Source organism: Paroedura picta, chromosome 11 (genome assembly GCF_049243985.1).
Source record: "Paroedura picta isolate Pp20150507F chromosome 11, Ppicta_v3.0, whole genome shotgun sequence".
Lineage (NCBI taxonomy): Eukaryota > Metazoa > Chordata > Lepidosauria > Squamata > Gekkonidae > Paroedura > Paroedura picta.
The window spans coordinates 59,011,375-59,026,947 of record NC_135379.1 but is presented as its reverse complement, the minus strand read 5'-3'; the positions used below and the strand labels follow the sequence as shown (position 1 = coordinate 59,026,947).

The following is a 15,573-nucleotide window of genomic DNA, read 5'->3' as shown; positions in this document are numbered from 1 at the left end:
CCCAGGCCTGACATAGGCCTCTCGAAAGTTTTCTCCCCCCCCCCAAAATCGGGAATATTAATTTTTTAATTTATCAAAAGACTCATGATCCCATAATGGGTGGCGGTCAAAAAGCACTATGCATCTATGTTTCTATGCATAGGCATTGCAACAAAGAAGTATGAATTAAAAAAAATTAGAAGAAGTATTAATTTTAAAAAAAATTAGAAGAAGTATGAATTTAAAAAAAAGCAATCATTACGGGACCTTTAAAATGTGGAGAAAGGGGATTGGTTGCCTGGATTGACAGGCAGAAGCGCGATGCGCATAAGGCATGCTACTATCTTCTACCATGTCCAGCAGCTGTGGAGGGTGAGTTGCAAGAAAAGGTGGCAGACAAAGGCGAGACAGCAGAAAAAGTGAGGAGGGGCTGGGAAATGCAATAAAATTTGGTGCTTTGCCATTCAGCTGGCGTAATGTTATTTTTACCAATGTGCAGAAATGCCCATGATATTCACACATTACAGATTATGCAGGTTAGGTCTAGAGTCTCCATCATACCAGACAATCGGCCAGCCACATACGAGTTACATGTTCTTCTAAATTTTGTGCATGGGGTACCCAATTAGAATTGGACAACAGGGCATGTATTATTACTATTAGTATTATATTGATTGTATGTAGACAAAGGCCTTTACAAAGCAAAAGTCAATCAAAAAAAGGCTACTAGTTAAATAGTATTTCTCACTATAATATATAAAACCAACAGAATAAACATAATACGTTGGAGTGAGATACATAAGATCAGAGGGTCAGATTGGTGGCTCTCGTTAGAAGTGACTGGTGTAGTGGTTAAGAGCAGTAGGTTCTAATCTGGCGAGCTGGGTTTGATTCCCCACTCCACCACAGGCAGCCAGCTGGGTGACCTTAGGCTTGTTATAGCCCTGATTCACTTTTTTCTTTAATATATATCTAATGGATTTTAATTTCAATGCATTTTGCTATATTATCATTTACAGCAAATATCTAATGAGGTGTGTGATTTGGGATACACAGTAATGATGAAAATAAAAATACAGTGGCAATATAGATTGATTATTATAGCTGATGTAAGGATCATTGTAAAGATTATGAGGAGGAAGTTGGGGAGAGTGTTTTTCCTCCACTGCTTGCTCGCTTAATATATTATGTAGTCTAAAGTGAATTCTGAATGATCATATGCATAAACCCTTTTTCTCTTCTACACTCCTCCTATATTTCTACTACACATTTATTTATCTTTTTAAAATAAATACATTTACAAAAAAGAATAGAATTACATAGAGCTCTATTGGGTATGCAGTTCTTTGTGAATATATCTGGCATACAGAAAGGGACACATTACAACCTTGTGCATGGAATCAATACATCTAACCATTACAAAAAATAGATGCAATACCTTACCCCAGGTGACACATTACCAACTAAAACAGGACAAATTATGCTTTCCAAAGCAAGATAAATTCTCCTCCCCAGTATAGAAAATGGAATTATGATGAGGAGGATCCTTGGAGAATAATAAGATTTGCTTTCCTTTAGATTTTAAGTTGTTTCTTTTTTAATTGGCTTTCCTCCTACACTGACTCTGGAAAATGAAACTTAATAAAGAAAAAGAGTTGTAATTGAGCATTCTTCAAAAATGAGTATAGAAGAAGAAGAAGAAGAGTTGGTTCTTATATGCCGCTTTTCCCTACCCGAAGGTGGTTCAAAGCGGCTTACAGTCGCCTTCCCATTCCTCTCCCCACAACAGACACCCTGTGGGTTGGGTGAGGCTGAGAGAGCCCTGATGTTCCTGCTCGGTCAGAACAGCTTTATCAGTGCTGTGGTGAGCCCAAGGTCACCCAGCTGGTTGCATGTGGGGGAGCGCAGAATCTAATCCAGTATGCCAGATTAGAAGTCCGCACTCCTAACCACTACACCAAACTGGCTCTCTTTTTTTGAATGAGCATCTGGGCTGCTAGGAACACATATATTGGGTGGAGGTACTCACATTTAATCCACAGTTGTGAAACAGGGGGGAAAGGGGACTTGACAAAAGACAGGTGATTGCCAATTAACACAACTTCTCCCTTGCTTTCCAACTCTCTGACAGTGCATGCTTCATAGAGTGGATCTTCATATAGACCAAATTCATTCTTAAGAAATAAGAGAAACCAAATGTAGTATGTTTCAAGAAGTGCAGCACTTGACAATTCACCCCCTGCTCAGGTTATATAATAGGAGAAAAAAACACAAATAATCATTCCAAAATGTATGAGTTAATGAAGGACATGCCAGATGGGTATTTAGCTGCCAACAGGAAGGATGTTGGCACCTCTATCCTTATCCAATGGTTAGGCCACTGATCTCTAAGTTGGTTGATTTGCTGAGGATCTTTGTAAATAAGCAGAACCCACATGGTGTGGGATTCAGGTAGGTCAATGTGTTATTCTCCAAGAGCAGAACAAACTCTGAATCCAGTGGTACTTTTTAGACCAAGGACATTTTATTCACGGTATTAGCTCTTGTATGCGTGAATACTTGAATCTGAAGAAGAAAAACAAAAAGCCTTAAACCATATTATGTGACCAGAAGGAAAGAGGGCAACTGACGCTGAAAGGTGATGGGGTACAGATAGCTAGGGGTAAGATAGGTTGGAATATACAAGATGTTCCACCCCCAAACATAAATTTCCAAAGTGTCACAATTTTGAACATATTTTTCGAATACATATGACAAGTTTTAAGGAACTTCTCATGCATGCACTTCAAATAGTTGTGCTCTGCTATGGCCCCATGAATGCTAAAACTGGCTCTGGAGCTACGGGACCCCGAAATCCTTAAATCCAGGCTGGGGATCAGGTTCCAGGTTTTGGTGTTAACGGCATTAAGATTGGCAGACCAAAATCTGCTTAGGATCCCCAGCCCAAAGGAGGTGAAATTGGTCTCAACCAGCCTTTTTCAGCCCTGGCCCTGGCCTGGTGGAATGTTCTTCCAAAAGAGATCTGGACCCTGCAGGACCTTAACCAGTAAGACAGGGCTGTTCCACCAGGTTATGGTGGGCATCCAGAAAGACCATCAAGAAGTGTTGGGCTCACTGTTGGGGACTGAGGGAAGTCTCCTCCAAGAACTCTGACCCCTCCCCCCTGGTCAAAACTAGTGGGGGAACTGAAATGAGTTTAATGATTTTATTGATTCTAATATTGTTATATTGTCACCCTGCCCTGAGCTACCTAGGAAAGTTGAGTTTATAAGAATAGAGCTTTATTTGGTGTTTTAGGTAGGAAATGCTCATGCACATAGAACAGGCAGACTAAAGTCAATGGGGCTTTTCTCCTCAGCCATTAACAGTAAGTGAGTTTCAGTAACATACCCAATTTCCCAGAAGGGCCCAAGTCTCACTTTCACCTGAAGGATGGAGGACTGGTTATCCAGACTTTGGAAGGTGCTTGAGGAGGCCACTGTATTCTTGTTAGCGATGTATGTTTTTCTCTGTGGCTTTGTTGCAATCTTTCCCAGAACTTTAGAGCAAAACAAGTTTAAGAAAGACCAGAGAAAAACTAGGGAAAGCCTGGAGGTACATGATGTGCTGGGGAAGCAGGGGGGAAAATACTTTCCAAATGCATTGAACTCAGGGCAGGTAACTCACATGGAAGATGTCTGGGCAGAAAAAGTTAAAGGATGGACATGTTGAACAAGCCAACACTATTTTCTAGCCAATGCTATTCTCTACATTAGCAATCCCCAACCTGTGGGCTGCGGACCACATGTGGTCCTTTGACTAATTGGAGGTGGGCCATGAAGGACGCCTTCTCCCCCCCTTTACTTCATCCCCCCCGGCCCTTTACAACACACTTTGGGTGTCATGGTCTCCCATCACTCCCAGATGGGACTATCTCATTGCAGAGAAACAAGCTCAGGGTTCCCATTGATTTGTCATTGTCATGAGTTAAAATTTCCATGAAAATAAAACGTTCCTTCTGTTCATTGTTGTGGCGTGTCCGTATCTTATTTTGAAGGGATGTTTAAACATTACCATAGCGATCAGAGAGCGTTAGGGCAGTGGCTGAGAGTAGAGGAGTAAACTACCCCCCCCCCACCGGGCCTCAGTAAAATTGAGTGGTCCCCGGTGATTAAAAGGTTGGGGACCACTGCTCTACATGATCAAAATCACCAACTGAGCACTTTCTGGCTGCTAGAGCCATGCATTTTTGGCATTGCAGATATCAGGCTCTCCACTTGACACCTATATTTAATGTCAATCTTTCCCCATTGAAATGAAGAAGTTTATGGTATTACATTTGCAGATGCAACATTACTGGCAAATCTGTTTCCCAGTAAAAAATGCAACTGTTGTTATATGAGCTATCTAACAAATATCTCCCAGCAGAGTGGCTAATAAGAGGGAAAAAAGAAAGTAAAAGAAAGTAAGAATGAAACTTGCATTGTATAGTGTGTTTAAGGACACACTGAGGTAAAATAAGCATTTTAATTGCCATTTATCAGCATATTTCTTCCCTCGCTGATTACTGTTCCTAGTCTGCAAATTGCTTATATAAAAATACAAATTTCATGCTTAAAGTGCCCTAACTTTTCAAATTACTTGAGCCCTGGTACCAAGGTCTAAGGCAGGGGTAGTCAAACTGCGGCCCTCCAGATGTCCATGGACTACAATTCCCAGGAGCCCCCTGCCAGCGAACGCTGGCAGGGGGCTCCTGGGAATTGTAGTCCATGGACATCTGGAGGGCCGCAGTTTGACTACCCCTGGTCTAAGGACTCCCCTTTCCCCTTGTAAAATACTACAGAGGTCAAAAAAGGAATAGCCACAATAAGCTGTTGTCTACTTCACTTTTCATTGACACCATTCCAATTAAGGACAGCTATGCAGCCCCAATGGAAAAAGTGGGGCTATATAACTTCAGGGGAAGTGGCATATAAAGGGAGCACATGAACGGCCAAAGTGTTAAAGCCAGACGACACTATAGAGTCGAAGTTCCAAAAATCCCCTGAACTATTGACCTGTGAAGGCGTGGACTAGGGCCTAGTCTGCACACAAAGGATAATGCACTTTCAATGCGCTTTGGCAGCTGGATTTTCCAGTGCAGAACAGGAAAATCTACTTCTAAAGTGCATTGAAAGTGCATTATCTATTGTGTGCAGACTAGGCCTAGGTTGTCATGTACTAGGTTGAAATGCTAGAAACTTTAATAATGCGTTCTCTGTATTGTTCTATGAATTTACTGTAAACTACCCTGAGCTGCAAGGGAGGGTAGTATAAAAATCTAACTAACTAACTAACTAACTAACTAACTAACTAACTAACTAAATAAATAAATAAATAAATAAATAAATAAATAAATACAAATAAAACACTGGGATAAACCTCCCAAGTAAGCAGACTCAGAACTTGGGCAAAAAAAAACTCAGTAGTTTATTTCAGAAGAGAACCAACAGCATCACAGGAGTCTTGCAATGTTTAAAACAAAAGCAATAAATTATGGGAGATATCTAGAAGTTATTGGCTATGGAGCGATAAAAAGACTTAAAGGGCGCCAGCCATAAAGAACAGGTGAGCATAGATAGTCCTGTTAAAGTCACCTATGGAAGCATCACAACAGATATTTTAGAAGCCAGGAAAATAACTTCGAAAACAAGTGAGTGAAATACTGCTGTCCGTGGTACAGAGGCTAGATGAATGTGCAGGGGCTGCTTGCATACGAAAGGGGGTACCTTTGCATAGATATGAGAGCGCGCATGCTGAGCCTGCAAAAATAATGACAGCCCGCCTTCGAAATATGGATCAGCATTATATTTCACGTGGCATAGCAAATTCAGCACTCCTAACAATACAAACCGAGATTGTTATAACAAGTTGGGAATAAATATAGTGACTGTCTGATTAGCCTAAATATTGGGATTATCTTTAGTCTGCAGAACACAATGGCTTTCTGGCCCAAGGAACTTGGAGCCTTCTGCATATTCATTGAGTTCTTTGCATGAAATGGCTGCTCCAAAATAAGTCCAGTTCAAATCCACTGGGAAAAAATTATGATCAATTGTATTCCTTAATGTCTAGTGTGACTGGCTAATTACTTACTACCCAAAGCGGGGGAAAGCACTTACTATTGCTATGCTGTTAATCGTTGTCAGTGAAGTCAGTTACAGCGACCCTCCTTCTTCTTTAGAAAAGAGCTGTGTTTATTCTACATATAGCTATATATGCCTGCCCTTCACAATTTACAAATTAGTCATACTCTCAAAGTTCAATGGCATGGTTTTTACCATTTGTTTTATGGTGCACAGGCAACTCCAATTTACTGCAAATAATTCTGGGGATTTGTTTTCAGAGAAAACGGAGGAGAGAGAGTTTGGACAGCTTCAGATAACAGAGTGGCTTCCACTGAACAGGCGTTAGGGGCCAAAAGAATATGAAAAATCCCCACCAAAAATAGGTTGGCCAGATCCTCCAGTGGAAGTACCCTCATGCTAGGCCGCACTTTCCTGCTGCTGATCAGAAGGGGAGAGATATTTCTCCAGCCATATTTTGCAATTTGGCACACTTTTACACTGCTGGATAGTCCATTATGTTGTCCATACACTTTTCCATATGGGGCTTTTTGGCAGTGGGGGTGAGGGGGATGATGATAACTAATTATTCATTTCCTGCCATCTGTGAATAAGGAACCTCATTCATGGGGACAAGGGCAAATGATTGTGGTGTATGTTTGGGAAAATGAGATCAGTTCATTTAATCCACTAGTCATGGTAATGAATTCTATTGGGGGGGGGGGCAGAAATGATGCTTCCTGACCAAATTGGGATGGGTTTTGTGATCAAGACATCAGGAGGTTTTCTTTTGCATCTCAAACTGAGAACATGTCTTAATTTACAACTGACAGTAAATTTGCTGCAGCGAAATCTGTGAGCTTGAGGTTAATGCAGCTGAAAGGATTTGCAATTCACAAGTGTGATGTCATTGGGCCCTTGAAATGCTTCACAAGAGTATTGCACCTGTGAATTATGAGAATCTACTAATTAGTGGAATGCTTATCTGATGAACACCTGACATCTTCTGATATACAAGACTTGTGACACGCTGGTAGAATTTGAAGCCTAGTTGACAACATTACAGGGCTAATAAAATAAAATAAAATAAAATAAAATAAAACGGCTCTATTAATGCTTGATAGCCAGTGTATGTCGGAGAAAGTTATCAGATAATATGAACAACTCTTCCAAATAAACTGAACATTCAGTTGTTTGTTCTATATTATAACAGAATGCAAGAACCAAATATGTGAGAAACACATTTGCAGCTTGATCTTTCTCATGCTTACACAAAAGAAAACCAGAATGATTTTAAGAGGAGATTACTCCCAAGACTGCAGTCCTATGCAAGTTACTTGAAAGAATAGTGGACAAAACAGGCCCTGCTTTTGAGTAAAGGTACAGTTTAAATGAAGAGCCTCTTGTGGCGCAGAGTGGTAAGGCAGCTGTCTGAAAGCTTTGCCCATGAGGCTGGGAGTTCGATCCCAGCAGCCGGCCCAAGGTTGACTCAGCCTTCCATCCTTCCGAGGTCGGTAAAATGAGGACCCAGCTTGCTGGGGGGTAAACGGTCATGACTGGGAAAGGCACTGGCAAACCACCCCGTATTGAGTCTGCCAAGAAAACGCTGGAGGGCGTCACCCCAAGGGTCAGACATGACTCAGTGCTTGCACAGGGGATACCTTTACCTTTACAGTTTAAATGAGTCTTTCAGTCTGTGGCTGCTCTTGGAATTTTCAATCTGGATTGTCACTTGTCCTGATGCATTCTCTGTGGAATAATTAAAGATGGCCCCTGACTGGCGAGCTCAACTACTTGCACCTACATTTATGCTAATAAACAGAGTTGGAATCATTCCAGCTACATGAAGAACATCATTAATTGTTCCTATAAATAAAAGAGGTAACAGAACTGACCCAAATAATTACTGGCAATTAGCCTCCTAGCAGTAATAGGTAAACTCTGAGTACCTCGCCTCCAAAAACCCCTAATGTATTTGATGGACGTGGAAAAAATTTTAAGTGATAAGCAAGTGGGTTTCAGAAAAAGCCTCTCTTGTATAGATCATTGCTTTACCTTGGACTCTCTGATAAGCAAAATGAAGCAAGACATATCCGGTTTCTTCTACACAGTCTTTATTGATTTAGAGTCTGCTTTTGATTCAGTCCCTCATACACATTTATGGAACAAGTGAAATGCTGTGAGCATCCCAAAAGACTCCTGAAACAAATAATGAACTTTTATTCTGGGAACTCATTGCATATTAAAATAAATAACAAGGGACATATATCTACCCTTATGCAAATACATTTGCAGATGAATCTTTTGCACATCTATACAAAAGCAATCCAGAATGATCTTAATGGAGATTACTCGCAAGACTGAAGTCCTATGCAAGTTACTTGAAAGAAAATTACACTGGACAAAACAGGCCTTGCTTTTGAGTAAATATACAAAGGTCCAGATTGCAAAGCTTTTGCTGCTTAATCTGCAAATTAAACTGGTTAGTAGTGCAATCCTATGTAGTTAGTCCAATTTAAACCTAATGAAATCAGTGGGTTTAGACTGTGGTAATTCTGCATGTGATTGCACTATAAAACTTACCAATGTCCATCTGATATAAATAACAACAAACAAATCAAGCAACAATATTTTAATTAGTAAATTCTTGGTCATAATAAGTCAGTATATGTCTAATGTTTGTAGAAATTTTAAATGTGTATGCTACTACTTATTGTTGGATGTTATCTTAGGTAATATATATCTTAGGTAATACAATGCTACTCTAAATATACTATGCTTGGGGCACTGCTGAACAGACTTCAGTAAGTTTCTCACTAGACCTGCTAACTGTAATAATCAGCATTCATCTAGATATTAGTGGAACTGATGGCTGAGTCATTTTGCAACTATGTATTTGGGGTTAGATCATGAAAGTAAGGTCTTATTGGCTTCCATCTTAAGAATGCAGCCCACATCAACCAAATTCATATGTGCACATGGGCAAACAGAAGAGTAGCTTTAAATCTTCATGTATCAGGTATCAGAATAGATTAATGGCTTTGCAGGAAGGTTTGTTACCCTAAAGGTAGCCCATAATGGAACGGTGCCTCACACAGAGACACCATCACGCACAGAAGCCCATGACTGGACTCTGAGCAGGTTGGTACACACATAAATCAGCCTGGCAGAGACTATGAAGTCAGTAGGGCCCCTTAAGAAACCTAGGAAGCCAGGCCAGGTCTCCATCTTGTTTGGGCTTCACTAAATTTTTTCCCTTGCCTAGAAAAGCTAGGCCAGATTTCCATCTGGTTTGAGCTGGACTAGACCATTTTCTCCTTGCCCAGCTGACTGAGCTAAATGTGCACGGTATCTAAATCACCCCCCCCCCCAATAGATACAGGAAAGGAATATCCCTTCCAGGTACTAACTGCAACTTCTTTTGTCTCTCTTGCCCAGTGTAATTTCTGCCTAGCAGCATCTCTTATCCCCAAATGTCTTCCCCCAGTCCTTCCTGATAAAACAATGACAGGGCCATTAGCTACACATTACACCTAGCCAAGGTATTGTTCTACTTGATGAGATTACTCCACACCTCCCACTCTAGTGACCTCACAGTTCAAAATCACCTATCAGGTACTCATAATATCAGAGACCAATCAATTATGGCCTTCCCAGTGGGCAGTCCCTGCGGCTGGCCCGGGAATTTCAAACACTATATCAAGCCTTGTGCACGCCCTATGTTTGTGTGTGTGTGTGCTGTTGTCCACACCCGGCATCCTGTCCACCCCCTGATGTCGTCAACCCTGTGTCTGGGCTGCTTGGATCCAAGAAAGGTGCAGTATTTTGTCCCCCCTGTAGAACTTAGTGTAACTTGTCCCCCTGTAGAACTTAGTGTATGTATGGTTTTGCTTTTGTGTGTGTTTTGAATGTACCCTGATATTTTCTCCAAATGAATCCCCTGAGTGTAAGCTTAACTGTCTTCTTCATTTAAGGGTGTTTCTTCCAGGGAAAGGACCCCGTAAAAATTGGTAGTAAAAGATCCTGTGTTACCCCTGCCTCTTGCTATATTCATGATTCCCCAGCAATTTGGGTAACAGGTTGATTTACAACCAGATTTGCTCTTTTTGTGTTTTACAATGCATGATTTATTTATTTGTCCAATTTATTTCCTGCCGCTCCCCAAAGGTTTGGGGTGGGTTACAAATTTGTTAAAACCCCATAAACCCCATCCTTAACACTATTTTTCTCCCTTATATATTTGGGAAACAGCTTCCTGGGAGGAGTCTGTCCAGACCCCTGTCTATCCAGGTCTGCCCTGATTGGCCCTCCCCCTCCAGTTCCCACCCTCCCTCCTTGCCTGCTAGAGGCCTTGTGGTTGCAGCCTCCATCATCGCCCACAAGGAGAGAGGCAGTGACAGGGCTTTGCGGCCCGCAGGTACACTCCTGCTGGGAGGAAGATGGGGGGGGGGAAGTTTCCAGCCTCCCTGCGGGCCGCAAAGCCCTGTCACTGCCTCTCTCCTTGTGGGCGACGATGGAGGCTGCAGCCACAAGGCCTCTAGCAGGCAAGGAGGGGCACTTGCCGGGCCAAAGGGAGCCTCCCACGGCAGTGCCACCACTGGGGGGGAGGCGTTTCCATTCCCTTTAGCCCACTTTATGGGCCAAAGGGAGCCGTGGCCACCCTCTCACACCCTCCTGCCTGCCGCCCCTTTCCAAGCCCATTTTTAAAATGGGCTTTGATACTAGTAAAACAATAAAACAACCTCTACATAAAACCAGCAAGATGTCAAAAAAACCTGGTGAAAGATCTTGCCCCAATTTTGGCAGAGCCCTAATACCATTTTGAGGGGAGGGGGGAAAGGGGGAAGGAAGGAGAGGGAACTGATGGAATTTGCTACCATCACTTCTATGGGGGGGGGGGGGCTCTGATCTCCTTCACCTTCCGGCCTCACCCATAGACCTGGTGGAAGAGCTCCGTCTTGCAGGCCCTGCCGAAAGCTGAGAGCTTTGGCAGGGTCCGCAGCTCCTCCGGGATCTCATTCCACCCAGTTGGGGCCAGGACTGAAAAGGCCCTGGCCGTGGCCCTGGCCCTGGCGCTGGTGGAGGCCAGGCGTGCTTCCCTGAGACCAGGAATGACCAAAAGATTTGCACCCGCAGAGCATAAGGTCCTGTGGGGGGGCATAAGGTGATAGGCCCAGACCTTAGTAGTGATTTCAGCCTTAGTAGTACCATACCCCATCAATAGCCAAAATGATGCCAGCTGGTGATGCCAGCTGGCTCTGCAAGTTTTGGGTAACTGGGGGAGCGGCTCTTCAGGTGTGTGTGTGACCTGCTGTGCATAATGGTAGTGGCTTGTGTTTACAGCAAAGCCACAAATACCATGCTGCAAATTTTGGGTGGAGGGTATTGGGGGATTCTCCCACTTTATTCAACTACAAAAGTTGTGGCGGTAGCACAATGGGGGTTCCCCTGTCCTCAGTGGGGTTCTGGAATCCCTACAGATATTGCTTTGTTATCTCATCCAACAATGTCCTGCTTAATAAAATACAGCAGTTTGGTTGTATATGACTCATAGAAATTGGAGCTGGTAAAGGAATATTAAGAATTTACTTGACTGTAGGGCCAGTATGAACTTGCTAAATACATTACATTCTAACCTGGTTTGTCCAGTCTAATTCTAAATCTGTTAAGTGATTCCTTGAAAGGATATTCCAGTCTTATAAATCTAATTTATTTTAGATTCATTAGATTTTGGGTGGAGAAACAGCAAGCTGTCTGAAGCTAAATCAGATAAGACTAATGGTAAGTTGGACGACATGTCGAGACAATATAGGGAGAATTGTTCATTTGCTTTAATTGAGTCTTTCGGTCTGTGGTTTGTTCTTAGAACATTTAGGGCCATTTCGCACAGAGCTCAAAGTTGCTATTTGGTTGCCGTTTGTGAAAGCGCTACTTCAAGTAGCGAAATGTAACTAGCCGTGCCCGTAACGCACAGCTGCGGTTTTTGCGGAATTTGGCACTTTCACTTCTCGCCACTTTCGTAACCCACAGGCTTCCGGTTCTCCGTCTTATCGCTACAAAGGAGGTCCCTTTTTAGCGCTTCTGGCCTCCCGTGCCCGTCAATCAAACTGCAGGCACACCTTTGACCTCGACCCTAAAGCCGAACTTGTCGGGGTCCCCTTTTTTTTTAAAAAACCCAGGAAACCCCGTAGCAACGCGTTATCGTCCGATCATTGGCGCCCTTGGAACGTGTTTTCTATTGTTTTCTAGGAACCAGATGCATTGACATGTTTGATTGGTTAATCCCCGCCCACAGTACACGCCCACAGGTTACCTGCTTATATGCACCTGGGCAGACACGCGGTCGGCCTCACTCTTTTGTTTGCGTAGCCTACTGCCCGCAGCACAGGTCAACGTTGCAATGGAGAGGCTTATTTTTCAATTGCTGGCTTACATGCTCGCGGTGCTCCAGCGCATGAATACCGCCTTGTCGCGTCGGACGTCTGCTATCGCGGAGTACCGAGAACGGGTGCCCGGAACGCTGACCAGCAGCAGAAGACGTTCTGTAAGGGTAACCATGGCGGCCAAGAAACGCTGGCAAGCACTGGCAGAGGTCCGGTTCCCCAGACAGTTCTGGGTGGACGAACGATCCTCTGACTGGTGGGAGAATTTTGTGTGGACTCGCTGGGATGATGACCACTGGATTGCCAACTTCAGGATGTCGAGGGGGACATTTTTTGAACTCGTGGAGGCTCTACGTGGACGCATGGAGAGGCAAGTCACTGGCATGCGGCGCCCCGTTCCAGTTGAAAAAAGGGTGGCTGCCGCATTGTGGTACTTGGCCACCCCTCAGTACTTCCGGACAGTAGCCCAGCAATTCGGACTCGGAGTCACTACGGTTGGCGATATCCTTAAGGAGTTCTGCCTCGCCATGGAGGCGGAATTGTTCAGCAAAGTCGTGTGCCTCGGAGACCGGCTTGGAGCGGTGAGTGTCATTCTATCCCCTTTGCCCTTTAAATTTTTTTTCTTGTTTGACAGGTCAGCAACGAAGACGCGATACACCCCACGCTGACATGCAATGGCTTATATTCTTTTCTTTCCCTTATTCCAGAGTATGGACGGGTTTGCCAGGCTTGGATTCCCGCATTGTTTTGCGGCCGTCGATGGAAGCCACATCCCTATCCGTGCCCCCGGGGGAAGCATAAAAGAGTACGGGAACAGGAAGGACTTTTGCTCTGTTCTCCTGCAAGGAACAGTGGACTTCTCCGGCCGGTTTATCGATGCCGAGGTGGGGTGGAGTGGCAGGAGGCATGATGCCCTTGTTTTCAGGGAATCCAACCTCAGGAAAGCCATGGACGAAGGGGTCTTTGTTCCAGGAAACCCCACCGCCACCATTGAGGGCGTGCGTGTGCCGCCGTTGGTGCTCGGGGACGGAGCCTACCCAATACGACGCTGGCTCATGACTCCCTACAAGCGGCCAAGGACAGACGTGCATAGCCACTACAACCTCACTCACTCCCGGGCAAGGAATGTAGTGGAGCGTGCCTTTGGACGTTTGAAGTCCCGGTTCCGTTGCCTGATGTCCCGACTACACGTGCATATAGACAATGTGACTCCGCTGATCATCGCGTGTGTCATTTTGCACAACATATGCGAGGACAAGGGACATAACATCCCCTTCCCTGTGGATGAACCTGATCCTGTTGTCCTTGAGGACACACAAGACATCCCTGAAGCAAGGAGAAGAAGAATCTATGCAGAGGGGTGCAAGGTTCGGGACGCCATAGCCACCCACATCTACAGAAACAGGAGGCGTGTTTAATTGTTTTTCCCACTCTCTTGTTGGTGAATAAAGTTTTGTGTTATTTGTTTAACCTTGTCTTGTGCGGTTTGTGTACTTTGCCAGCAAAAAAACGGGGATTCTCTGGTCCAAAAGCACTTTGACAGCCCTAAATGCTAACTCCCAACTGAAATTGACAAACACAATACGGAAGCGCTGAATGGGGAAAGTTCGGGGAGGCGGGTAGCCAGGAAGTATTGGCGACCCCTGTCAAACCGGAGGATCAATCCACTTATGTTCCAATGAATAATTTTATTGGTGGGCAGCTTTGATACATTTAAAAAACGGGGTGGTCTATCGGAGCAACGCACGTTCGTTCCCTAACCGTCATTCCGAAGATGCCGAAGCCACGGAAGGGCTCCTTCTGGCAGCGCGCCGAGGCTGAGGCACTTCTGGAGCTTGTGCTCCAATCGAAAAGTGTTGGCCGCCTTATGGCCAGCACCCACTGCCACACCAAGGGTGCTTACCTGGTGTTGGCTTCAAAGCTGAGGGAAAGGGGCTACGTCCGGACCTGGGAGCAGGTCCGGACAAAATTCAAGCGCCTTAAGCTGGACTTCCTAAACAGTCTGGAACAGTGGGGGGGGATCCCGCAGCCAAGTGGGAGGACGGTCTTCCACGACCAGATGGTAAAAATATGGGAGAAGGCTGGGAAGCCCCCCCTGGACATGAGGAGGCATATGGGTGAGTGCTGCCCTCGTTGTGTTTTACCCTTAAACATGCATGGAATGACTAGCTGCCTCTTTCCCCTACTGTCCCCAATGAAATTCGAGAAAGTATTTAGATGCTGTCAACCCCCTCAGACTTAGCCAGCCAGTACTGTAGAACCACTTTGGTTATGCGCTTAGACTCTAACTGTGGTGTGTCCACCAGCTGTGTTTCATCTCTGTTTTGTGTGCTTTTAATTATGATTTGTCTTTTTCTTTGCCCAGCCACACAATCACCATCCAAGCTGGCAACAGCACCTGAGCGTGAGGAGGGGGAGGAAGAGGGACCTTCCACCTCGGGACAGGCTGCAGGTGAGAGTTTTATGCCTGTGCGGGAGACCCATGTGTGTGTACCCCCATGGAGCCATATGGGAGCCTGCTGTGATGCTCCCATTTGAAGTGTTATTAAATTCTTTGTTTGATTTCTATAGCTGAAACTGTGGAGGCAAGGCTGCGTGCGATGGAGGCCAGAGTTACTTCCCTGGAGGCTCAAGTGGCAGAGCTGAAAGGGGAGATTGAGCAGCAAAGGCAACAGAGGGAGGCGGAAGAACGTAGGTTATGTTCCCCACTGCCCAACTCTTCTCACACTGTGGCTAAGGCCACTTAAAAGTGTATGCATGTAAACTAAAGAAATTTGAAAATATGTGTGGCACTAATGTGTACTTTTTCTCCCTCCCCACACAGTTAAGAAGAAGGAGGATGAGGACCTCTTCCGCCGCAAAGTCCGGGGGTCCGTGGGAAGGTTGAGCAGGAGAGTGAGGGAGATGGAAGGGGCTGGGCAGGGGAGCAGTGGGACCTGAGTTTTGTTTCCTGTTTGTGTTTTGGGGTAGGGGTTGGGGGGGGGGCTCCAAGTTTCATTCCCTAATGTTTTTCCCCTGTTAAATGTATAGTTTTGTTAAAAAAAATAGGTTTTCCAGGGGGGTGGGGGGTGGTGGTGCTGGTGGGGCTCCAAGTTTCATTCCCTAATGTTTTTCCCCTGTTAAAATGT

The 15,573-nt window shown here is 44.6% G+C and overlaps 1 protein-coding gene and 1 long non-coding RNA gene across 3 annotated transcripts in view; one reads left to right on the top strand and one right to left on the bottom strand.

The window, feature by feature from the left end:
• The window catches only part of CNTNAP2 (contactin associated protein 2), a 1,139,689-nt gene that overhangs the window by 222,081 nt on the left and 902,035 nt on the right, over window positions 1–15,573 (bottom strand). The gene's annotated exons all lie outside the window — the stretch shown is intronic.
• LOC143821079 (uncharacterized) lies at window positions 11,970–15,475 on the top strand. The gene is made up of 3 exons (XR_013225657.1): window positions 11,970–14,897; window positions 15,017–15,136; window positions 15,270–15,475. It is a non-coding gene; the product is annotated as an uncharacterized LOC143821079 (long non-coding RNA).